Here is a 26,916-nt window from a genome sequence, read left to right as displayed (position 1 = left end):
TCTGAACAGCCTCCCCAGCCACACAAAAAGCTTCTTTAGAGGACAGGAGAAATGAGGGGAGGGGGGAAGGTTGGTTCTAGACTAACTCTGTGATTACTAAATAGCAATTTGACAGTGGTTAAAGCTTAATGTACTTGCAGAAAGAGGAGCTTGATTGAGGGGTAGGGGGAAAGCACCTCTAACCCTCTTCAGAACGTTTAAATTTACAAATAGAGGAGGAGAAAGGGAATAAGCTGTTTTTTGAAATCAGCAAAAATTTATGCTGTGCGGTGATTTATCAGTGTGCAGAGGAGGCACATTAAAAGAATAATTGCTGGCTGTTTATTCTGGAAAACTGCATGTAGTTTGAGTCAGAGCAGGGAGCTTTATTTCCTCTTTTACCTTGCTCACACTTCCATTAGTGTTAATAGGATCATATATCCTAGGCTTTCCTTGGCTCGCTGCCCTGACATAAACGGTTGAATTCCTTGTTTTGGCATTGTATATTCTTAACGACAGTAGGGGGGGAATGGAAACAGAATGTTGTGTGCTACGTTATTTTATGTGCTTTGTTGTAGATAGGATTTATTCACTGTGGTCCATGACTATTAAGATGATCTGTTTAGATGATCGGTGTGCCTGTAAGCTTTGTTATTTGCCTGAAACGGGTTGTTCCTGAATGACTGCATATATTTTTTTATTTGATGGAGCAAGGTGAGTCTTGATCCTGGTTGTTTGGGCTCTGAGTCCTCACTGTTGTCTGTGTTATCCGTGAAGTCAATAGCTCTGTGGGTTTGTTCTTCTCATGTGGCATCCTGCAGCTTTTATCAGGAATCTTTTGGTTTACATCGACCCCACTGACTATCTTGGAGGGGGAGTTAATTCTTGGGGTTGTTGCCTCCGAGACTATTTAGCCAATTAAACAAATAGCAGCTGAACTTCTGTTGTGTCTCCAGGATCATTCTCACTCGGCAAGCTCTGTGTGGAAGGTCAGAACTGGATTGTGATTTAAGGAAACATGGTGGAATTACCATGCTAACATGTCAGGGTTTTAAGGGAACTTAGATGGCTGAATCCAGGGCTTAGCTAGCTTTTTCTGTAAAAGGCCAGAAAGTAAACATAATGGGCATTAGTGGACACATATGGCGTCCAATATGTATGGTGTCTTTATAATTTTTTTGCAAATGAAAAAGGTCATTTCAAGCTAGGCGTGGAGGCTTCGACTCATGGCCTGCAAACTGTAGTTTGAGCCCCGATCGAATAGATTTCTCTCTATATTTTACCAATGATCAAGAAGAATATCCATGCCTCCTCCTTCCCCAAGGTTCCAGAGTTCATTCCTAACAGAGTGGGATTGTGGACTTATTGTAAAGGAGCCTGTGCTGAGGTACTTTGCAAACATATCCAGAGAGAATGTGACTCTTAGTTGGTAAATGCTTGTGTGTCTACCCCATCCTTATCTAGGTACTCTGTTTTAGGGTCGAGGATGCAGAATTAAGCACCACAGAATCTCAGCTGTGGGGCAGTGGTTGGCATTGCATGTCGGGAAGAAGGCAAAGTGGACAGTGGCATGTAGACATGGGTAGTGAGTGTCGAAGCACCCTTGGGAGCTCCTGCCTGAATGCAGTCATTTACCTTCCTCCCACACTTAAGTTTGAGAAGTCACTCCTCAACCCAGAGCAATGGGACAGATGCTCAGCTTCCCCAGCAGCTGCTTCTTTCTTTCTTTGAGAACACATCTCATCTATGCACGTGGAGGTAATGAGGTTCAAGGAACTGCAGTGAAAAAGATTCAGGCAGTCACTGGAGAACAACGGGGTGGCAGTTGCTCTTTACTACCAGTTTACCTGAGCAGTGACATTGAGACATTTGCAACCATGCACGTGAGATTGGGGAGCCTTCTAATATTTGTAGACATGGATGGCATTTTAGGATCACTAAGCTATCGCCTCTCATGTGACAGACAAAGAGCACCGAGGCTTAGGGATGCTGTGTGTCTTGTTTTGTAGAACTCCAGGATCAGAATCATATATAATTAATAACAATAGCCAAGGTTTATCTAATATTCACTGTAGCTTGCAGAGTAATATATACATTATCTATTTAAATTCCAACAGTAAATCATTGTAATTGGTGTGATTTTCCATTCCTGTATTGTAACTGAGGAAGTTAAATCTGAAGAGATTAAGTACAAATTGCCAAAGATAATATATTTGGTTAGTTGAAAAGTCTCAGGCCCAAATGCTGCCTGTGCTTACAAACATTTACTCCAAATTGAATAAGTACTTGTGTGGACTCTACTTCTGCTTCTGTATTAGTTTGTACTACCCTATGGGCAGGGGCCATGTCTCCTGCATCTGTCCTTTCTCATTCTGGCCTTCACATGTGCAGTTTACTTAATAGCTATGTGTAGATCAGTGAGCCAACAAGTTTGTGTTTCTTTCAATGATTGATACTCCTGGTGACAAGGAAATAGGAACTCAGTGGCTGAGCCATACCCATGTCCAAGTCTTCTGTGTCTATTCTTTTCATAAAGCAGACAGGTTAGCACGTAGACATGGGCCTGGAAGGCTGATGGCTCTGCCATTGTCTTTACCACGTTCCTGATATTTATTTACGTATTTATTTTGATAAGATCTCACTCCATAGACTAGATTGGCCTCAAACTTGCAGGCTTCCTGCCTCGGCAGGAAGTGTTAGGATGACAGGTCTGCACTGCTGTGCCCCATGCTCTCTGGACACTTAGAAAAGTTCATGTGCACAGTAGAACTCTATTGAGCATCAAAAGTTCCCTGAAGGCGTGACAGCCTGGCTGGTGCCTCTGAACCTGATGGAGTTTATGTGGGCAGCTGGGAGGTTCTCTCTGCATGTGGTGGAGGATTTACCTTTTGCACAGTCATTTGAAAGCTGTGGTTTCAACTATATTCTGAGGCATCCTGGGGTTCGTGGGCCAGAGAACTAAGGAATTCTGCAAGAAAAATCAGACATGGATTTTTCCCCATGCCAAATAACGCCTAAAACAAATAACCGTGCAGCATAATTTCTTTAGTTCTGACAGACAGGTGCAACCTGCTCACAAAAGGCACAGGATCCTGCAGTGCCTTTCTTTTTTCTTCCGCTTCTTATGTAATCTGAATGCTTTCCTCACCTGACAATGGTAATAGATAGTTACAATATTTTTATTAGTTCTTTGAGAATTTCTTACAATGTGTTTTGTTCATATTCATCCTCCAGCTCTTCCTAGATCCATATCCACTTCCCCATCCACTCAACTTTGTGTTTCCTTAAAAAAAAAATTCAACAAGATTGATTCGTGCTACCCAAATATTCTTGGATATGTGGCCTTCTGCTGGAACATGGTTGACTTGCCAGTGGCTCCACTCTTAGAGAAAACGGGCTGTCTTTCTTAGTCAGCACTGTGAGGAGACATCATGCCCATGGCAACTCGTACAAGAAAGCATTTAGCAGGGGCTTCCTTGCATTCAGAGGTTTAGCCCATTATCATCGTGGTGAGAAGACATGGTGCTGGAGCAGCATCTGAGAGTTCCACATCCAGATCAGCAGGCAGCAGAAAGAGAGAGACATGGGGCCTGCCTTGAGCTTTTGAAACCTCGAAGTCCCCCTCAGTGACACACTTCTTCCAACAAAGCCACACCCAGTCCAACAAGGCCACACCTCCTAATCCCTGTCAATTAGCACTACTCCCTAATGATAAAGCATTCAAATATATGAGTCTATGGGGGCCATTCCTAGTCAAACCACCACCCTTTTTCTCTGCCAACAACTAAAACTTGTCCCCTTGGCTGGGGATGGGACTTCATGCCTAACCCCACTCTCCATTGCTAGGATTTGGTCTGGCTTAGACTTTCACAGGTTTTGTGCAAGCTGTTTATAGGTGCAGGTACCCTGTAGGGTCCAGAAAACACTTATTGCTTATAGTCATCTACCTCTTCTGGCTCTTGCAATTTTTCTGTTCCCTCTTCCAAAATGATCCCTGAGCTTTGAGAGGAGTGGGTGCAGTATATGTTCCATTAAGAACTGAGCACTCTCAGCCTTGATGTGGGGCAGGGGTTGGGGTCGGGGGGAGAGGCTTAGGCCTGCCTCAACTTGATGTGCCAGACCTTGTTGACTCCCCATGGGAGGCCTTACCCTCTCTGAGGAGTCAGTGGGGGTGGGGAGGAGTGGGAGGAGGGGAGACAAGGGGAACTGTGGTTGGTATGTAAAATGAAAAAAACTTTTAAATAAAATAATATTAAAAAATGAATTGAGTATTCTGCAGTATCTTATTTTATTTTGTGCCTGTTCAATTTCGGGTCTATGTGTTAATCTCCATCTAACTCAAAGAATTTTCAAAATAGATTACAGATATTATTACAAAAATCGTCACCTATGTAGTTTACTGGTTTTTATGTAAAGAATGACAGACTTTGTTTGCTGTTCATTGTAAGCAGAGGTTCTCTATATGGCATAATAAAGCCAGGGTCTTTGGATTTGAGTTCACAGCTCTGTATCCTTTGAGTTTAGGCTCCTGGGTTTGTTCATACAAGCTAATATATAGTATTAATAATTATTTCATATCACTTAGAGGATAATCCAAATTAAATAAAGGAAGCTTTATTATACTGTTTGTAGGAAAAACAGATTTATATCCTATTGGTAAAAAGACTTCAGGGACTTTAAGGGCAGAGGTGGAATGTGAGATACTCTGCTCATTTGTAGGATGAGAAATCCCTCAAAATGGAGAAATGTGTGAACATAGAAAATAGCTTAATGGGGCTGGAGAGATGGCTCAGTGGTTAAGAACACTGGCTGTTCTTCCAGAGGTCCTGAGTTCAATTCCCAGCAACCACATGGTGGCTCACAACCATCTGTAATGAGATCTAGTGCCCTCTTCTGGCCTGCAGGGATACATGCAGACATTACACTGTATATATAATAAATAAATCTTAAAAAAAAAAAGAAAATAACTTAATGACCTGCCCTTGTTCTTGCCAAAGCTTTGTTTTCTTTTTACTCTCATCCAACCCAACATGAATTTGTTTCTGATTATATCAGTAAGAAAAACTACCTTATTGATTGTTTCCTATTAAAACCTACCTTTAAACATTCCTTAATTATTAACTAATCTTTCATGTAACTGTCAGCTGGGGCTGTAGAGTTGGCTCAACAGTTAAGAGCACTTGTTGCTCTTGCAGAGGACCCAGGTTCAATTCTTAGTATCAGGGGATCTGATGCCCTCTTCTGACCTCCTTGAGCACCAGGGATGCATGAGTTGCATGTAAATACATGCAGGCAAAACACTCATTCGCACGAAACAATAAAAACTATTATCTACCTATCCATCAGCTTTCCATAACTGTAACTGTTCCCCTCGCTCTTCAGAAGCAATTGTGGTCTTCAATAATAAAGGAAGGGGCTAGGGCTGGTTAGAAAGGATAATGGTCTGTTCCTGCTGGTGTTTCCTGCTTTTGGAAGTGAGGATTCAGTATCACCATGGAGATAGCTGTGCACTTTTTTTCTGTTTGACCTTGTGTGTGTGCACGCCTATGTATGTGGAGGCCAGAGTTGGGCATTGGGTGCCCTGTGCTATCACTCGCTGCCTTATTTCTTTGAGACAGGGTCTCTTACTGAACCTGGAGCTAAGCAGATGGATAGCAAGTTTTGGTGATCCTCCTGTTTCTGGCCCCATAGTACAGGGTTAGAGGTACTTGTGTCTACACCTGTCTTTCTACATGGTGCTGGACATTTGATTTTAGGTCTTCTTGCTTGAGCAGCAAGTGCACTTACCAACTGAGCCATATGCCCAGTCCTCTGCTTAACTTCTTATTAAAAAAACAAAACAAAACAAGCAAACAAACAAATAAAACCCCCAAACAGATTAGTATATGGAAGTTGAAATCCTCTTCACTTAGATATTAGTAATTTTTTTTTTTTTTTTTGTTTTTTTGTTTTTCAAGACAGGGTTTCTCTGTGTAGCTTTGGTGCCTATCCTGGATTTTGCTGTGTAGACCAGGCTGGCCTCGAACTCACAGAGATCCACCTGTCTCTCCCTCCCAAGTGCTGGGATTAAAGGCGTGCACCACCACCGCCTGGTGATATTAGTAATTTTTAACATTTTGGTATGTTTGCTTTGTCATCTTTCCATCTCTGTCTATTTCTCCCTCCTGTAACATGAATTCCTAAATGTTCTTAATAAAAAAACCCAGAGCCAGATATTGGGGTAAATGCTGAAAGATCAGAGAGACAAAAGGAGCAAGCCACAGCCACCACCTCTTACCTCTAGGACTCCTCAGCCTGAAAAAGCCTCAGCTAATAGGCCTCTAGCTGAAAGAGCTTCCTCAGCCGAGAAGGCTTCAGCTGAAAAAGCCTCTAGTTCTCATCTCCTCACACCTTATATACCTTTCTCTGCCCAGCCATCACTCCCTCGGATTAAAGGTGTGTGTGCTTCCCAGTACTGGGATTAAAGGTGTGTGCCACCACTACCTGGCTCTGTTTTCTCTTCTAGACTGAGCCAATCTCATGTAGTCCAGGGTCGCTTTGAACTCACAGAGATCCATATGGATCTCTGCCTCCTGAGTGCTAGAATTAAAGGTATGTGCCACCACTGCCTGGCCTCTATGTTTAATCTACTGGCTTGTTCTATTCTCTGATCTTCAGGCAGATTTTATTAGGGTACACAATATATCACCACATTTCCCCTTTTTTATCTAAAATAATAAAAGAAGGTTATAACTAATATAAGAAAAGCTATATACAATAAGTACAGTAAGTTTATAGAATATGAATAGTCAAGAATTACATTAACAATGTCCAGTCCATCCATATTTGACAAATTCAGAGAAAATACTCCATTATCTATCCTATTTTGGTAAGTCCAAATGTTGTACCTAATTCACGTTCTATCTTGTATTACAAACCCAAAACTATTTTTTTGATGTCTTTCAAACTTATACACTTCATACCTCTTTAGTGAGTTTCTTTTCTGAATTTGTTAACAAGGAAAACTATAACTATCTAATTTTCAACTCCCTCAGAGACCCAAGAAGGAAATGATATTACCTAAGTAAGCAGGAAGTTCAAACAAGTGTCTTGCAAAAAATGTGAGAAATGACAGAAACAGTAAATATTTAAAACTAGTAGTTGCTTTTTAAAAGTAGAGTCAATAATCTACCTTTTTAATATCTATATTCCTGTTTTTTCTTTTCAGAGTAGATTAAATAATCTACCTTTTTGTCCTATCATATCTGTATCTTTTTTCAGAGTAGATTCAATAATCTACTTTTTTTATCTTAGTATGTCCATAGCCTCCCTTTTTTTTCTTTTCAGAATTTTTCTTAACTCACAGAGATCCAGATGGATCTCTGCCTCCCAAGTGCTAGAATTAAAGGTGTGTGCCACCACCGTGGGGCCTCTGTGTTTAATCTAGTGGCTTGTTCTGTTCCCTGATCTTCAGACAAATTTTTTTAGGGTACACAATATACCACCACACCCTCCCTTGGTTTTTTGAGACAGATCTTGTGAAGTGCAGGCTGGCTTTGAGCTCACTATAATGTAGAGGATGACTCTGAACTCCTGGTCCCAAGAACCATGATTACAGGAGTGTACTACTGTCCCACTTTGCCTCTGCATTACCTTTCTTTATAAATGCATATTAATCCTGGGGCCATCACACTTATTTCCTTTTTCCTCCCACATATCTACAAAACTGTTATTATACTCTAGAAATGTAAAAGATTCCACATTGTTTTGTTGTACAGTCTGCATTTAACTCTTGCCTGCAGTCACCTAGGTATTACTATGTAACAAATTATAGAAATATTTGGGTGAAACAATTTCAATTTATAATCTCGTAGTTCAGAGGGTAAGTTGGCTGGCTCTTCTAAAGTAGAGGAGGAGGATCTCTTGATAGGCTGGGGTCCCTCATGGGTCTGCAGTCAACTGTTGGATCCTGTAGGGTTGGATTGTTTTCAGTTGGCCTCAATTTTGATGGCTGGTGTGTAACTAGGATTGTACTAAATTTAGTTTTTATGTATCTTTAATGTCTTTAAACCTACAAGTATCTAAAAGGTTTGTTTTGGAATGTGGGGTTTTTTAATTTTCAACCCTGTTTTCTCACAGTCAGAATATGCCTAATAATTTCTTTATGGTTATAGGCAAATTAAACACTTTGGGCAAGTGTTCTGAATAGCTGCTCTTGCCATTGCATCACAAGACAAAGCAAGTGATAGTAATTTGTCTAGATTATTGGTGGTGCTAAGTGTCCTTTGGCTGAAGTGGGAGTCTGCCAGGTTTTGCAATCCTGGGGTACCATGTCCTACATTTACATATTGTACTGGTTAATTTTATGTCAACTTGACACAGGGTAGAGTCATCTGAGAGGAGAGAACCCCATTTGAGACAATACCTCCCTAAGCTCGAGCTGTAGGCAAGCCTATAGGGCATTTTATTAATTAGTGATTGATGGGGGAGAGCCTAGCCTATTGTTTGGCTCTTTTGGGGGGGCCTGCCACCTAGCTCCCTAATAAATCACACACAGAGGTGTAATTGGAAGTTTTCCTGTGTCCCGCCCAGTCTGTAGCTGCTCAGACCCAAGTGAACACATAGAGGCTTATATTAATTAATACTGCTTGGCCATTAGCTCAGGCTTACTACTGACAAGCTTTTACACTTAAACTCAGCCCATTTCTGTTAATCTATATGTTGCCATGTGTCCTGTGGCTTTACCTGTATGTCATTACATGCTGCTCCCTGGACGGTGAGCTGGCATCTCCTGACTCAGCCTTCCTCTTCCCAGAATTCTCCTTGACTGCTTATCTCACCTATACTTACTGCCTAACTACTGGCCATTCAGTGTTTTATTAAACCAGTGTACAAAAGCATTATCCCACAGTACAGAGGCTTATTTTTAATTATGAATGCCTGGCCTTAGCTTGACTTAGTTTCTTGCCAGCTTTCCTTAACTTAAATTATCCCATCTACCTTTTGCCTCTAGGCCTTTCCTGTTCTCTTATTTCTATAAATCTTACTCTTACTCTGTGGCTTGCTGTGTAGCTGGGTGACTGGCCCCTGGAGTCCTCCTTCTCTGGCTCCTAGATCTCTCCTCCCAGTTTTCTCCTTCTATATATTCTCTTGGCTTGCCACCCCAACTATCCTTTCTCCTGCCTTGCTGTTGGCTATTCAGTTCTTTATTAGATCATCAGGTGTCTTAGACAGGCAAAGAAACACAGCTTCACAGAGTTAAACAAAAGTAATTCACCTTAAAATAATATTCTTCAACATTTTTCCCTTTTTTGTCTAAATGAAAATGAAAGGGTTTTAACTTAAACATGGTAAGACTAAATACAATAAAAATTATCAGGTAAGGATTACATTCACAATATTCTGTCCATTTGTAGTTAGCATATTCAGAGAAAATATGTGTTATCTATCCTATCTTAGTGAATCCAAAGTTTTACACCTAACTTACTATCTATGATAACTAGGAAACTTCAACTATAACTATCTAGTCTTCAACACCATCAAAGACCCAGAAGGATATAATATTATTTAACAACAGAGACATTTGGCTGCCTGAACAGTCACCCTAAGTTCCTCTGCAACTTTGGGGTATCCATCTTCAGCCTACAGGCCTAGAGTATCTGGCAGACTCTTCTATAAAGCTGGAATAGCTGGAATTTTGAAGGACAGACCTGCCTTGTTTTGGCAAAGTTCAGCAGTCACATTCCTGTGTGTCCTGCAAAATATCTGGCAGACTCTTCTGTGAAGCAGGAATTTTGAAGGACTGTCCTGCCTTGTTTGGTAAAGTTTAAGAGTCTTTTTCCTGTGTGTCCTGCATGTCCAGTCTGCACAGCACATTGTCAGCAGTCAAAGGCAAGAACAGTTTCTTTGCCACAATGAGAGCTAACTCCATAAGGAGTTTCATCAATGCCCATCATCTCTGAAGTAAATTGGTGCTGCCAGGAACAGATGTGTCTCATTGTCATGAAAAACTTTAAGTTAACAAAATGTGTTTTTTTTTTTTTTTTTTTTTTTTTTGGTTTTTCTAGACAGGGTTTCTCTGTGTTTAGCTTTGCGCCTCTCCTGGAATTCACTCTGTAGCCCAGGATGGCCTCGAACTCACAGAGATCCACCTGCCTCTCCCTCCCAAGTGCTGGGATTAAAGGCGTGTAACAAAATGGTTTTTTGTTTTTGTTTTTTTCCGAGACAGGGTTTCTCTGTGTAGCTTTGTGCCTTTCCTGGAACTCATTTGGTAGTCCCGGTTGGCCTCCAACTCACAGAGATCCGCCTGGCTCTGCCTCCCGAGTGCTGGGATTAAAGGCGTGTGCCACCACCGCCCGGCTACAAAATGTTTTAAATGCCATATTTTATAGGTCTTTGAAGTATTTGAAAACCATCTGTGTATCTAAAATATATCTCCATATGATCTGGAAAGCATACCTAACATATCTACAAATTTGATTGTTATAAATGACTAATTACTAACCTATGCTTCTTGATTATCCTAAACAGTTCATAATAATAGCTTTCAAAAACTAGAATTTGGTCTTATATTTTAAATGAACTGCATAGGTACAATACCTCAAACAAGAATAGAAACATATATACGATATGTTGCAACAAAGATAACCTTAAATTTGTGTCAATATACAAAAATCCTTTAAACAAGAATAGAAACATATATACAGTATATTGTAACAAAATGACCTTAAATTTGTGTCAATATACAAAAGTCCTTTAAACAAGAGTAGAAACATATATACAGTATAACAAAAATAATTTTAAATTTGTATCAATATTCTATATTCCCCTAAATGATAACAAACATCCATAACCCACCAAATAACCCAAACCACTCACATCCCCCAACTCTTGGCAATGTGGGAGTAGTTTTCTCCATACTTCTTCCTGTTGTCTGTGGGCAAAGTATCTTTAGGGTCCCAGAGAGAAAATTTGAGATAATGGCTAAGTCCTGGGAAGACCAGCAGTAACCTTTGCTGATACTACCTGTCAAGATTCAGGAGGTCTCACCTGATCAAACCAGATCCATATTAACCCTGAAGGAATTCACAGACTCTCACCTCCTGTGGGAACAAAACTCCAAAGCATTTTTCATTTCCATTTGATAAATAAATTTTTACTCTTTAAAAGTTAAGGCATTCCTAAAGTATATAGGCTGATTTATTTCAACAGTCCCTCTTTTAATTCCAAGTCTCTTTGCGGCTATCCTTTGCTTTTCAACAATCAAAAAAATTCCAAATCAACAGGATCCAGACTCCCTGTGTATTTCCCATCTTATGTGGCTTTTTTTCTTTTATATGACTTTTACTCTGTCTCTCAAGACTTTAGTATTTTTTAAACTATTCATTTTTGTCCCCTATGATGATACCCTTTTTCTTTTCTTAAGCCTATGCACATTGTTAAACACACTGTAACCTGTTTAGAGGTTTTTTTCATCAGGACCTCTTTTACTGCATATCTTTTAGCCTTTTTTTGACCGTGTGAGCAAACCTTTAAACTGCTAACCTACACCTGGATCCTCTGCATGCAGCTCTCAGCTGGCTCTGCCAGCTTCTTGCGTATTGAAAGCCAAGTGTGAAACTTGCAGCCAGTTGGTCGGAGGTTTGTCTGGTCAGGAACTGCGTTCAACCTTCCTAGCCATGGAAGCCTGTACCTGTGTTGTCACAAGCAGTTTTTACTTAGCTTGCCATTTTGATTTAGCACTGCTGCACCTCTTAAAGGAGCCATGCCCTTTTTCTTTTCTTTTTCTTTTCCTTTTCAAGCTTTCTCAGTCTTATAGAAATTTGAGAACCCCAGGTTGGTATACCAAGATGTTGTTGTTTGTTTTTGGTCTTTTGGGGTTTTTTACTCTTTTGGGGGCCTGCTACCCAGCTACCTAATAAATCACACACAGAGTCTTGTTCTTAATTATGAGTGCTTGGCCTTAGCTTGGCTTAGTTTCTTGCCAGCTTTCCTTAACTTAAATTATCCCATCTACCTTTTGCCTCTGGGCTTTTCCTGTTCTCTTACTTCTATAAATCTTACTCCGTGGCTTGCTGTGTAGCTGGGTGGCTGACCCCTGGAGTCCTCCTCCTTCTCTGGCTCCTAGATCTCTCCTTCCAGTTTTCTCCTTCTATATATTCTTTTGGCCTGCATGCCCCCCCCCCCCCTTTCTTCTGCCTTGCTGTTGGCCATTCAGTTCTTTATTAGACCATCAGGTGTCTTAGACAGGCACAGTAACACAGCTTCACAGAGTTAAACAAATGCAACATAAACAAAAGTAACACACTTTAAAATAATATTCCCCAACACCAGCCCATTGTGGGTGGGGCTACCCTTGGGCTGGTGGTTCTGGGTTCTATAAGAAAGCAGACTGAGCAAGCTGTGGGGAGCAAGTCAGTAAGCAGCACTTGTCTATGGCCTCTGCATCAGCTCCTGCCTCTAGGTTCCTGCCCTGCTTGAGTTCCTGCCCTCATTGCTTTTGATGATGAATGGTTATATGGAAGTGTGATTGAAATAAACCCTTTCCTCCCGAAGTTGCTTTTGGTCATGATGTTTCATCACAGTAATAGTAATCCTAAGACAGATGTGTTTGAACATATCTGGTTAATGTTCTTCCAGTTACATGAACATAAATTTGTTGCATACATTTGTATCTAGTATATCCAACTGAATTCAATGGTGATGTAAAAGAATGTAGCCTGACTGAAGGAATATATAGTTTTTCTTGAGTCATTTATTTAAGAGATGGTCTTGTGTACACAATTTGGCCTCCAACTTGTGGTGTAGCTGAGGATTACCAGGAATTTTAGATCCTCCTGTCTTGATCTGCCCAGTGCTAGGATTACAGTATGCACCACCACACCAAGTTTAAATAATGCTGGAGATTGAACCCAGGACTTCTTGCAAGTTAGACAAACACTTTACCAACTTAGCTATATCTCCAGTCCTTGAATTATTCTTTCAAATCCTGAAAAAGATAGCAGATGAGTGATGAGTCTTTATTAACATTTTTAATAGATTCTTTTACATGTATTGATTTCACGTGTGTGTGAATGTATACGCACACATGTATGACACAACTTATGGGTGTTGAATCTCTTCCTTTCACCATGAGGGTTTTGGAATCAAATTCAGGTTGTCAGGTTTGTGGCAAGCACCTTTGCCTGCTAAACCATCTTGCAAACCTATTAAAACTTGTTGAATGGCAGGAGAGATGGCTCCGCTGTTAAGACCACTTGTTGCCCTTCTAGAAGACCTTGGCTAGAGTTTGATTGCCAGCACCCAGATGGCGTGGTTAGCAAACAACCATCTATACCTCCAGCTTCAAGGGATCTGACACCCTCTTCTGGCCTCCAGAGGCACTCACATACATGTGACATATTCTCTGTCTCTGTCTCTGTCTCTGTCTCTCTCTCTCTCTCACACACACACACACACACACAGAGAGAGAGAGAGAGAGAGAGAATCTTTGAGTCTCAAGGCTGAAGAATGTCTTGGTGGTAGAAAATCCCCAGCACACACAAAAACCTTATTAAAAAACTTTTTTGAAATGTAATATACATGGGGTATGTGTGTGTGTCATGGTGTACATGTTGACAACTTTTCTGGAGATGAAACCAAGGTCACCAGGCTTGTGCAGCATGTGCATTTATTCCTTAGGCCATCTCACTGGGCCATGAATTCTCTTCAATGCTAATTTCTTGATGCTCTGCCTGACAGGAATTCAATGTGCTTGTTTGGAATCATTCATTCAAATATTCACCTATGTGTTCAAGAAATATTAATTAAATGTTTAGCCAGTAAATTGAGATATTGAATTCAGTAGCTGGTTGCTTCCCCCCACCCCAAATTATCTACATATGACTTTTTGTTATTTTTTTCAGACTCTGTTGACATTTTAAAATTTGCTTTTTCATAATTTGCACAATCACTAGTTATATTGCCTCTCAACTCATTATTTGTAAAACAGGGATATTAACTTTGTTTTTTTTTTTAAAGATTTATTTATTTATTATGTATACAGTGGTCTGCCTGCATACATGCCTGCACACCAGAAGAGGGCACCGGAAGGCATTATAGATGGTTGTGAGCCACCATGTGGTTGCTGGGAATTGAACTCAGGACCTCTGGAAGAACAGCCAGTGTGCTTAACCTCTGAGCCATCTCTCCAGTCCAATTTTGTTATTTTTGAAACAGAGGTAACAATAGTGGATACTCTTTGGTGACTGAAAGAATTTAGTTATAACAATTCACACAGCACACATCAGCATGAGCACAGGGTCCGTACGATAGATCACCATTTTTACTAGGAAGTGTCAGAACCAAGCTGTGGTCCAGCATCCAAACTGTCTTCTCTCCACTGCTTATTGTGTTTAGGGTTTTCATCTGTAGCTCAGGCTGGCTTTGTACGCATACTTCTTGCCTCCAGCCTCCAAATTGCAGAGATTACAGGTGTGAGCTACTATGCCCAGCTATTCTCTATATGTCAAAGACAACAATGGAGATATAAATGATTCTTAAAAACCAGCCAGAGGAGATAGAGCTATTACATTGGAGCTATGGGGCTATCTAATTCCCTAACTCTACCTATAGCAGAGAACTTTTCAGGATCCTTGATGACATGTAGAAGTGAACCAGGGTTCCTTTTGTAATGATAGAAACCAGTTAATAACCTTACATGTCTTCTGAGAAGCAAGATGTAGCAAGGAACTATTGGGGGAAACTCCAGGCATAAAAACTAGAGTAATGTTATCTTAAAACTACAGAAATCAGCCAAGCGGTGGTGGCGCACACCTTTAATCCCAGCACTTGGGAGGCAGAGGCAGGTGGATCTCTGTGAGTTCGAGGCCAGCCTGGGCTACAGAGTGAATTCCAGGAGAGGCATAGAGAAACCCTGTCTCACAAAAAAAGAAAAGAAAAAAAAAACAACCGTACAGAAATCTGTTGCTGGAGTTATCTCTAGTCCCGCCCGGACCCACAGTCACTCAGACCCAAATAAACACACAGACACTGCTTATATTATTTAAACTGTTTGTCCTAACCCAAGCATATTGCTAAAAAAAAAAAAGGTTGAGAGATTTTTCTGTCCCATATCAGAGAAATCAAGAAGTTAGGATTGGGTTGATTTGACCTCAGTTCTTAACTCCTTCCCTCTAATCATCCAGGTAAGGGGTCATCTAGTTGATTCTATTTTTAAATCTCTCTCTCTCTCTCTGTGTCTCTGTCTCTCTGTGTCTCTGTCTCTCTCTCTGTCTCTCTGTCTCTCTCTGTGTGTGTGTGTGTGTGTGTGTGTGTGTTCATGTGTATGCTGGCCCATGAGCTTCTTGTCATTCTCCTATCTCCACCTCCCATCCCACCATAGGAACACCGGGATTATAGATGTATGGTACTATGTCTGGCTTTCCATGGGTTCTGGGAATCTGAACTAAGGTTTTCATATTTGTGTGGCAAATATGTTATCCACTGAGCCATCTCTGTACCTCTTGTTTGTTTGTTTGTTTATTGAGACAGGATCTCACTATGTAGCCTTGGCCTGGCCTGGAACTCTCTATGTAAACCAGACTGGCTTTGAACTCATAGAGATCTGCCTGCCTCAGCCTCTAGAGTACTGGGATTGAAGGCCTGTAGTACCGTGCTCAGCAGCTCACCTGTATTTGTCCACGGACAGGGAAGTCACTAATAATTCACCCAGTTGTTCAAGCTAGAGACCTATGAGTTTGTTTCTGTCATTGTTTTCATACAATGCACCAGCAAGTTTTTTCAGTCCCACCCATCTGCAAATATAAAATTCATCTCTACTACGCTCACCCTGGCCCAAACCTCCTAATCCTTTCTCCCCTCTTCCAACTCTTGCCTCTTTTTGTTTTTTTTTTTTTTTTTTTTTTTTTTGTTTTTCGAGACAGGGTTTCTCAGTGTAGCTTTGCGCCTTTCCTGGAACTCACTTGGTAGCCCAGGCTGGCCTCGAACTCACAGAGATCCGCCGGCCTCTGCCTCCCGAGTGCTGGGATTAAAGGCGTGCGCCACCACCGCCCGGCCTCTTGCCTCTTTTATATAGTCTCTCCTTCACACAGCAGCCAGAATTATTATTTTTTTTGTTTTATTTTTCTCATTTTAATATTCTTTTAAAGTAAATCTTTTAGTTTTTTCATTACATTTATTTATTTTTTGTGTGTCTATGTGTGTGTATGTGTGCACCATTGTAGATGGGTATGGGGGTCAAATCTGTGCTCTCTGGGGATGGAACTCAGGTTGTCAAGCTTGGTGGTGAGTGCCTTCCTTAACCTGCTGAGCCAGTTCCCCTGCCCTAATATTCTTTTAATTTATTTTTAAAGTCAGCATACACAATAATGATTTTATAATGATGTGATCATCAGGGTGCGCCCCCCCTCCTCCCGGATTCTAGGGATCAAATTCAGCAAAGCCAGTGCTTTACTGACTGAATGCCTTAGCTCAGTATCATCTCTTTAAAGCATGAATCATGTCATGCCATTTCCCCATTAAACTTGTCTTTTATTTCGCGTTTCCCTTAGAACACAATGGTTATTTGTCACGGTTAACAAGGGCCTGCCTCCTCTGAACCATTTACCTTCTCTGTGCTAAGCCTCTTCCCATTCCCCAGCAGTCCCCAGTCTGGTCCTGCAGTTAGTGCTTGCATTTCCTGTTTCTTGTGCTCCTAGCTTCCTAAATTAAGTGGCTGACTCCTCATCTTCCAGATCTCAGCTGGAATCCTCCTGCCTCAGAGAGGCTTGCCTTGATTCTCATCTGGTTGCCAGAATGGAAGGGTGTGAAAGTCATATTCAAAACGCATTTGAAGCTGGGTGTGGCAGTGCATGTCAGTAATCCCAGCATGCAGGAAACTGGGGCAAGAGGATCCTGAGTTCAAGGCCAGTTTGAATCATGTAACAAGGACTGAGTGTGGTGGGGGCATTCCTATGATCCCAGCTCTTGGGGGTAGAGACAGGATAATCATGAGTTCAAGGCTAGTCTTGGTTGCATAACAAGTTGTAAACCAGCATAGGCTTCATAAGACCCTGTTGCCAAAACAAAACAAACAAACAAACAAACAAACAAACAGACAGACAGACAAAAATTAAGCAAAACAAAACAAAAGGAAAAAAAACAAACAAACCCCTCAAACCAAAAACCAACCAACCAAACAAACAAACAAAAAAAAAACTGAGAAAAACAACAACAACAACAAAAACCCAATCAAATAAACAAACTAAAAAAAAAAATCAGGTTTGAGCTTGAGCTTTAACCCTTCCTGTGTGATTTTAGACAAATTATATTACCTCTCTGGCTTCAGTTGCCGCCTTTGCTGAGTAGCAATCCCGTCTGCCTCACAGAATGTTCTCAAGGTTAAGTCACCAGCTGCCTGGCTAATGTGTGCTCAGTCTACCTCAAAGCCATCATGAAACCTCACTGTCTGTGCATCGAAGAGTTCTTTCAAGTTCCAGTCTGCTTCATGGAACTGTGTGTGGTGTGGCTGTGTGTGCATGGCCCACAAGCGAGTATGTCATACTCCGGTGTTATACCCCCTCCTCCAGAGACATTTGCCTGGCTTGGAAAGACAGTTCTAACTCAGTGTATGAGCTGTTGGACTGGGTGATGACCACCCAGAAATGTCAAGTCCAGAGCTTTGGCTGGAGCACGGAACACAGACCTCGAGATCTATGTGAGCAAACCGGGCAACACGTAGCTCCTTTCTCGTCAAGATGGATTGGGATGCTCTGTCTAGACAGTCTTTTCTCTTGGGGAATCACAGTTGCTCTAGGTAGAGGCATATGGTCTCCTGTTAAGAATACAAAATGAACCTGTGTGTAGCTGGGTGGAGGCTGCTGTAAGGTTATGGGGGTCGGCGGAGCAGTGTGCAGGAAGGAACTGTCTGTCTTTCACAAGTGAGGTTGACTGACTAATGGTGGCAGCCTCCTCTTCCACACATGCAGTCAGCAGAGGCCATGTGCTTGAGAAGGTAGAGGTTTAGTGATCAGCCTTCCTAGGGCCAGTGGCTCTGTGATTCTGCTGAAGGGTACCAGGGAGGACCGAAGGTAAGCGTAGAATGTGGATTTGCTATTGGGAAGGAGCAATCTCCGTGAGACTTGCTTGCTTGGCATGATGGCTTAAGCTCTTTCCTTCTGTAGGCTGCTAGAGTGTTTAAGGTGGGAATTAGATAGCCTAGGGTTAAAATCCTAGTACCAATTAACATCAAAGCCGTAGTTTCTTCATAGGAAAATGGGGATAGAAGGGACTCCTATCTTATCTAATTGTTCTGAGGATTACATGATAGAATGCTGGGGAAAAGCTTAGCTTGGGTGCCATGCACATGGGTAGTGTGCAGCTAGTGAACATTCCCCACCCCCTTCTTTTTATTAGGGAGGCAGCTTGTGGTGTTGAATTTGATTCTTCCCAGTGCTGAGGATCAAATCCATGGTTTCACATGCACTACAGTTTTGTTTTGAGATAGGGGCTCACCCAGTAACTCTGTCAGGTCTGGAATCAGTATGAAGTCCAGACTGGCTTCAGGCTCACAACAGTCTTCTTATTTCAGCTTTCCAATGTTGGCATTTACAGGTGTGAGCCAGCATGCCAAGCTTTAGTTTGTATTCCATCCCCCGCTCCTCATGTTATGTAGGCTGGCCTCAAATTCACCTTGAACTACTGATGTAGTTCTTGCCTCTACCCAAGTGATAGGATTATAGGCATGTGCCACCTGTCTGCCTGGGTTATGTGCCGTTAAGGATCCTCCCCAGCATTTCATGCATCCTAGGCAAGCTGTATAGCAAGGCCTATAGTTTGTATTTTTGATGAGCTTTACTCCTCCTGAACTTCAGTCTTGGTCCCCGCCCTGAAGAAGTTACCCAGCCTCCTGAGTTGGCCTTTTTCTCCATCACACACAGCTTAAATTCCCCCCTCCTAGAGAATTCGAACTTGAGGTCAGCACCACTGATGCCCATAAGTGCTCCAGATGCACGTTTCTTTCCCTCTGGTTTTCAAGTTTGTGAAATCTGGTCCCTTCCCTTTAAGCTCGTTAAGATTCTCTACTAGCTTTGTATGCAGCTGTGGGCAGGCAGGCAGCTTTGGCAGAAGGAAAGAGAAGCCTTAAAAAAAAAATGACTGTTTCATAATCTGTTGGCACCCAGATCTGCTGCAGCCACACCCTGTGCTTCTCAGGGTCCTGGGTCCTGTTGCAGTCAGCATGTGCCTTGCTCTAACCTAAATAACCCCAGAAAGCAGCTGCTGGGAAAAGCAGTACTGAATGCAGGATGGATTTTTTTCTCTGCACTCCGGGAGGAAGCTGGCTCAGGGATTCTTAGCTGCAGAGGGAGGGGCATTCGGGCTTGGACTGCAGTCCTGCCTTGCAGCCAGGGGTTTTCTGGTTTTCATTAAAATTCTTGGGCTGTCTTTCGAGGTTGCTCCATTGGATATGACTGTGCTGTAGCTGCGTGTGCTGTTCTCTCAGCTTCACACCCATCACATACCAGTGGCCCCAGGAGGAAAGAAAATCGAAGGTGGGAAACAGCCTGGCAGAGGGGCTTTGCTCAGGGGTCTTTGTTGTGTGTGTGTGGGGGACCCCCCAAACTGTAGAGCTTGAGTTTGTTGAGTTCCAATTACACACAAGAAGGCAGGCATGGGGATGGGTGGGTTACAGCCAGCTCTTAAGGGCAAATGGAGGTCCCTATTGATGGCATCAGCTTGACCTGATCATTCTTTGGCAGCACTGATACCTTTGTGTGCCCAATGGGGTCTGGGCCAGGGTTGGGGCCAGTTCTCAGAGGGTGACAGGCTTTTTAATATGTTATTTGCTGGTTGCTGAGAGAAGCTCACCGGAGAGTAAAACCTGCACCTCGGGAGCTGGGTGACTTGTGATTCTGCAGCTAACTTGCTCTGTGACCTTGTACCAGTTACAGTCCCAGCCTGGACTTTGCCGTGTGCTTCTCAGGATTAAAGGAAACAAATTATGTAAAGCTCTCGGCAAATCCTATATTCTCAACCAACGGTAAATGTTCTTATAAATTGGGCTAGATTTGACCTGTCACTCCAGCTCCCCAAGCTGTGTCCCTGTTCTGTCATCTGAAGCATTTGTTCGGCCTCCCTTCCAGCTTTATGCCATTTACGAATCTGAGGCAAACGAATTCCCCGGGGGCAAGCTGGAAGTCTTCTTACTGGAAAAATATATCAAGCCGTATTATTGGGTTTCCCAGGGAGAAGCTTAGGATGTCAGATATTTCATCGCTAGGTAATTTAGTAGAAGGAAAGATTTTTCTCTAATCATTCTTGATGGATAGATGGTGAGAAAGCCATCTTAGTTGATCTTGGGAATAAATATCCCCTGATGATACCCCCAAAAGAGCATCCCTGGGGTGCTCATCTGCCTTCTCGTAAACTCCATTTCCAGTCTTTCTTGTTGTAACTCTGTCTGAGAAGCTCGTGTTCTAGCTGTAGTAGACTGCTCACAGACAAGCCACATTAACCTGAGACGTAACACAAACCAGGGAGTGCTTTAAGCTCTACGATCAAAATGATGTCTTCATCATTCCGTTAATTAAATTGAAATTGTTGATTCCCTGGAAACAGTTATTGCCTCCCTCTCCAAAACAAAACAAAACAATGATTCTCCTGACTTTTGCGTTCATCATTCCCTTACTTTTCTTTGTGGTTTAACCAGTCATGCTTGTATTACTTACTTAAATCTATGCTGTTTTATTTTGTAAAAACAGAAACAAGCACAAACCTAATGGAGGTAAACCCTGGGCCAGTCTGGCTTTTATCTCCCTAAGGGTTAGGAAAGGTTCTAAGGAGGAAGTAAGTGTGAAACATTGAGAGCAAGTGTGAGGGATATAAGGTCGTCCACTGCTGGGGTATCAGAGAGTTATCATGTGGTCACAGAGTGCATGGCTCTGTCTTTTCTAGTCTCCCTGGCCTTCCTCCAGCTCTTAGGAAATAGGTCAGAGTCAAACTCCTGTAAGTTGAAGTGAGTGCCTATCCCTGACCCAAGCAGGCACCAAGGAGGAGGTGTATAGCTCTCCCTCAGCAGGTCAGGAAAACAACCCGGGCAGTTTTCCCTGTGCAGTCTTTGTGAGGTTAGGGAAACTATGCAGAAGTGCCTAGGGACTGCCCTCACCTAACAATTGACTCCTAAAGCCAGCCAAGTGCCAGGGCTTAGATTTACTGGAAACAAGGGGAAAGATGACAGGTTGAATGATACTCTGAGCAAGTGAACACATGAATTCAAAATGTAGGACATTCTATCGGATGTCTTGTAGGACATTCTATTGTAGGACATTCTATTGGACAACTGTCTTGGCTTCTGAAACAAGTTCATGACATTAAAAAAAAAAGGAGTGACTTAAGATTTATAACCAGAGCTAGACCCAGTAATTCACATCTGTGGCTCCAGGTACTTGGGAGGCTGAGGCAGAAAGATTGCTTGAGCTGAGGAATTCAATGATAGCCTAGCAAGGCCCCATCTAAAAGAAAAAAAATATAACTAGCAGAAGTATGTGAATCTTGCTTTAGTTTGGGATAGACTATGTATTCACTTGCTGGGACTGCCATAACAAAATACCACAGACTTGAATGACTTAAACAATAGACTTGAATGACTTAAATAATAACTTTTCCCTCAGCTCTGAAAGTAGGGAGACCAAGGTGAAGGCACTTGTAGGTTAGTTTCCTTGGAAGCTTTTCTTGTTGTCCTATCCTTCAAATGCCCCTGTTTCTATGTCCTAGTCACCTCTTCTGGACGGGTACCAATCAGATCGGGGCCATTTTAACTTTATTGTTTCTTTAAATACCCTGACCCCGCTGGATAAGGTGGCGCAAGCCGGGTGGGTGGTTGCCTTTAACTCCAACACTTGGGCGGCAGAGGCAGGTGGGTCTCTGTGAGTTCCAGGCCAGCCTGGTCTACAGAGTTCCAGGACAGCCAGGGTTGTTACACAGAGAAACTGTGTCTTGAAAAACAAACAAACAAACAAACAAACAAACCAAAAACCCTGACCCCAATTATAGTTACTTTCTGAGGGTTTGGGAGATGGTTAGTGCTTCTGTGTGAATTTTGGGGGTTAGGACACAGTTATGTATAAAGGTATTTTTTTTAAAAAAAGATCTTGGGGAAATTTTATCAAGGATTGCTAGGTGATAAATATAAGTTACTGCTATGTTTAGGAGTGATAATAGTATTTTGAAGGAGAGGTGATATAAAAATGGACTTTGAGATACATAAAGATGGGGTACTGTGAGGTGGAATAAACAAAAATAAATGTGGTACATTAAGTCAGTATGCTGAATTCTTGACAGTTGTTGAATCAGGATGGGAATAGGATCATGGGAATAGGAAGGACCTCCTTTTGCATTTGAAATCTAATAATCACACATATAAAACAGAACTATGACAAGAAAGGATTTACTGGTGGTGGAGTGGTTGGTATTGACCGTTTTGTTTGTTTGTTTGTTTGTTTGTTGTTGTTTTTGAGACAGGGTTTCTCCATGTAGTTTTGGTGCCTGTCCTGGAACTCACTCTGTAGACCAGGCTGGCCTCCAACTCACAGAGAGCCACCTGCCTCTGCCTCCTGAGTGCTGGGACTAAAGGCGTGTGCCACCACCCCGGCGGTAGTGACCATCTTTAACATGCATGTACCATGGCTTTCCCATCTGGTTGGCTTCTGTGTGTGGTAGTCATACTGGGGACCTCCGTCGCTGAAACCTGTACATCACTTGGTGAAGGACCTCCTTGGGAGCAACTTTGAAGAAAGTGAATGGAATGTGAATGTCTGTGGGCTTGAAGGTGCTTTTACTGTGCTCTCAGACTTGATCTGTCTGTGCTTTGCCTAATGTAGTACTTACTCCTCTAAGCACTGAGCTGACATACACAACAAAGGTAACTTAAGGTAGAAAGGATTTATTGTGGCTTCCGATCTGAGGCTACAATTTCTCATTACTGGGATGGCATGGTGCCCCAGGTGCCTGGCCACTGTGTCAGAGGTCAGACAGCAGAGGGAGACGAATGCTGGGGTTCAGACAGCTTTCTTTGTTTTCAGTCTGGAGTCCCAGCTCAGTAGATGGTGTTGCCCACATTCAGGGTGGATCCTCCATCTTCAGTTAAACCTTTCTGGAAGTACCCTTATAGACATCCCAGAGGTGTGTTTCCATGGTGATTCTAAACCCAGCCACGTTGACAGTGAAGATGAGCCATCACACCTAGATATTACAGTGCATGTTGGAAGTCATTTTTCTTTGCCTTTTAAAGGTATTGCTTCATCTTCTTGCTGCTGTGGAGAAAGAAGTCTGAAGGTTCTGATTTCTCATTCTTTGTATAGAGCCTATTTGCTTTTCCCCTGGATGACAACTTAGGGAAGGAATCTTTTCTTTGTCTGACGTTTTCTGAAATTTCATAAAATCGTTATGGCGGTTGGTGAGCTGAATCATTTCAACATGGCAATCCAAATACTTTACTTCTTTGACTTTTTATTGAATAACATTGTTATGATATTTCTTTCATTTTCCCTTTCTCCCTTTCTTTTTTTTAAAAATATTTATTTATTATGTATACAGTATTCTGCCTGTATGTATGCCTGCAGGACAGAAAAGGGAACCAGATATCATTACAGATGGTTGTGAACCACCATGTGCTTGCTGGGAATTGAACTCAGGACCTCTGGAAGAGCAGTCAGTGCTCTTAACCTCTGAGCCATCTCTCCAACCACACCTTCTCCCTTTCTTTTTTTTTTTTTTTTTTTTTGGTTTTTCGAGACAGGGTTTCTCTGTGTAGCTTTGCGCCTTTCCTGGAACTCGCTTTGGAGACCAGGCTGGCCTCGAACTCACAGAGATCCGCCTGGCTCTGCCTCCCGAGTGCTGGGATTAAAGGCGTGCGCCACCACCGCCCGGCCCCCTTCTCCCTTTCTTGAGAGTTTATTTTATTCAACTACAGGCCCATTATACCGGTCTACCAGAGCGTTCATAATGTCTCTCTTCTATCTTGCACATTTTTATCTTTTGATTTTTGCTATGTGGATTTTCTCATGTTTATCTTTTAATACTTTTATTGAGTTTTTAAAAATTCTGCTATTATGTTGTCAAAGAAGTAGAACTTTTTTTCTCATAGCTTTTCTCTTAAACTGTCCTCTTTTTGTTTCATGGATATAGCGTTTTTACATTTTTTAATGTGTATGAGTGTTTTGCCTGCTTGTATGTATGTGCACCTGTGGGTGGCTGGTGCCCACAGAGGCCAGAAGAGGGCATTGGATCCCTCAGAACAAAAATTACAAATGCTTGTGAACCACTATAGGGGTACTGGGAACCAAACCCAGGTCCTGTGCTAGAGCAGCAAGTACTCTTAGCTCCTAAGCCATCTCTCCAGCCATCTCTAAGTCATTTTATTCAGTTATATTAATGAGGACATTAGTGGTATTTTCCCCTGCTTTCCATGTAGTTAGTATGTATGTATGTATGTATGTATGTATGTATCTATCTATCTATCTATCTATCTATCTTTTTTCAGGTTACTTTTCTCAAGATATCACTCTGGATGTGATTGCTTAGCTGTGTTGCTCTGGGTTAAGAGTATGTGTGTTATGGTGGTGGTCGTGGGGGGATGTGTGTGGTGGTGGGGGGGGATGTGTGTGTGTGGTGGTGGTGGGGTTGTGTGTGTGGTGGTGGGGGGATGTGTGTGGTGGTGGGGGGGGATGTGTGTGTGGTGGTGGTGGGTTGTGTGTGTGTGGTGGTGGTGGGGGAGTATGTGTGGTGGTGGTGGGGGATGTGTGTGTGTGGTGGGGGGGGATATGTGTGGTGGTGGTGGTGGCGTTGTGTGTGTGTGGTGGTGGGGGGATGTGTGTGTGTGGTGGTGGGGGAGTGTGTGTGTGGTGGTGGTGGGGTTGTGTGTGTGTGGTGGTGGTGGGGTTGTGTGTGTGTGGTGGTGGTGTGGGGGGGAGGGAGTCGGGGGAGGGAGTGGCAGGAAGGCTGTCAAGATCTTAACATTATAGTAAGGGAAAGAAGCTGCTCAGTAAAGACCACATAGAATATGACTTCATTTCTACAAAATGACCGGACTAGACAAACTGACGGAGACTGAAAATGGATTAGTAACTGCCCAGGATTGGAGAATGGGGAACTCGGAGTGACTGCAAACGGGGATAGAATTTCTCTGAGGGAGAGGAGAGTGTTCTAAAATTGATTGTTATACACTTTTCAGATGTTGAATTGGATGCTTAAAAGGATCAATTGTGTGATACGTGAATTCCATTTCAATAGAGCTATTTCAAAATGTGGCCAGGAAAGTCCACAAGTCGGATACAGATTACTAGCTCTGGGTCTAACTGGAGAGAGATTGCTGTGGGTTGTTTGTGAGGACCCCCTGATGTCAGTGTCTTCAGGATTTCCCTTGGCTGCTTCCACTCTTTGCAGAGTGAGATTCTACCTGACCATGTGCTGGGACACAAGAGGAAGAGTAGGAGGGCCTGTGCATTGCATCTTCAGAAACCATGGTGCTGTTTCCTACCCCACCTCTCTGGGTTCTCCCGGGCTGAAACATGCTGCCTTCCCACTGTGGGAACTCCCGATGATGTCAAAAGTAGAGAGGAGGCACAGTGTTCTCTTTGCTCAAGTGCTCCCAGCGTCAGTTATGGATATTCTTGTTGCCTTGCTAGCCTTGTCTCCTCTGCCCCAGAGTCATTTGGAGCAAATGCTAGACCTTTGTACGGACGCTCCCGAGTGAGTTTGCTCAGTGAGGAGGAAGATGGGGCTGTACGTCCTTGGGCAACTTTTCCCTGTGTTCTCTTGGCGTCCTGGCTGCTTCCTAGGAGGAGAAGGGCCTGCTTTGTCCTGGCCTTTCGGAGGAGTCTGGCGTTCAAACAACTGAGTCTTGGCTTTCACTGCAGATGTCTCAGGATTCAGATTTCTCCAATCATCACTTCTTGTTCATCTACTCCCAATCTTCCTGGATTGGACACCGTCCTCTTCCCTCGTCTGTATCTGTACTTGCAAGGTTTTGTTAGTAGAGGGGAGAGGAGAACATTTGACTGAGTTCGTATACAGTTTTGGGAATATGTAAAATTAGATGCAGTTATGTGAGCCAGCTTCCCCAGAAGTTGGCTCCTTACTTTTTCTTTGCAATCTTGTCTCAACATAGACTATTCAACCCTCCGGCCCGATTTTATTTATTTATATATACATATATTTGCTTGCCTGGGAGGCTTTCAGGTATTTTCAGGACACTGGGGAATCTTCTTAGTTTCACATACCTCTCTTCTGAGGCACAGATGAGGAGTCCTAGGTTTTTTCGTCTCTTTGGCTTTTCTGCTCACCTCCCATTTAGAGAACCACCTAGCTGCCTGCACTTTTCCTGCTGCACCGTGCCTTGTTTACCTGCCTATCTGCCCCGTTGGCCTGTGGAGCAGGACTTGGTTTTATTCTCCTCTGCATCGTGGTTACAATGCTTCCTTCCCAGTACACATTTCTTAACTCACAGACTGGATAACTGAGCATTGTGCTCCCAGGGGTGGGGCAGGCAAGCGTACAATGGGCCTTTTCCTTATTATCTTCTAAAGGCACTCCCGTGCGGGAAATATTAAACAGCACAATGTGCTTTGTGAGCTTGTTGTGGAACGTCATTCTCTCTGTGTTCAAGTCTTATTTTTTAAGCCAGTCAGCAGGCTGGAAAAGAAGGAGGAGGGAGGGCTTCGTGCGTGTAAACATCTTAGCAAGGATGTGCTGAACTGGGTCAGACAGGCAGTTGTCACCTTCCTCTGCTACAAAGGCTAGGCTCTGCACTCTGCTTCCCACTAGAGAAGGAAATCATTCGTTCTGCATTGACAGATACACACCTAGTGTGTTCCTCTGCTTTTTCCCTTTGGACAAGACATTAGGAGAGTTTTGGAAATTGCTGAATGCATTCTTGAAAAATCTGATGTTAGGGTATTATCTGTGTGAGGTCCTGTTCAAAAT

At 42.7% G+C, this 26,916-nt stretch overlaps 1 protein-coding gene across 3 annotated transcripts in view; it reads left to right on the top strand.

The window, feature by feature from the left end:
• Rab30 (RAB30, member RAS oncogene family) overlaps positions 1–26,916 on the top strand; it is a 103,243-nt gene that overhangs the window by 27,838 nt on the left and 48,489 nt on the right. The window contains exon 1 of one of the 3 annotated variants that reach the window (XM_052714150.1): positions 19,172–19,487. The exons of the other annotated variants lie outside the window; for them this stretch is intronic. The gene's annotated coding sequence lies outside the window, so the exon portion shown is untranslated. Of the gene's footprint in view, positions 1–19,171; positions 19,488–26,916 lie in introns of those variants that run through there. 3 annotated transcript variants of the gene reach the window in all.

This window comes from Peromyscus californicus, unplaced genomic scaffold (genome assembly GCF_007827085.1).
Source record: "Peromyscus californicus insignis strain IS unplaced genomic scaffold, ASM782708v3 Scaffold_4__1_contigs__length_199733344, whole genome shotgun sequence".
In the NCBI taxonomy this organism is placed as follows: Eukaryota; Metazoa; Chordata; class Mammalia; order Rodentia; family Cricetidae; genus Peromyscus; species Peromyscus californicus.
This window is presented reverse-complemented; position numbering and strand designations above follow the sequence as displayed.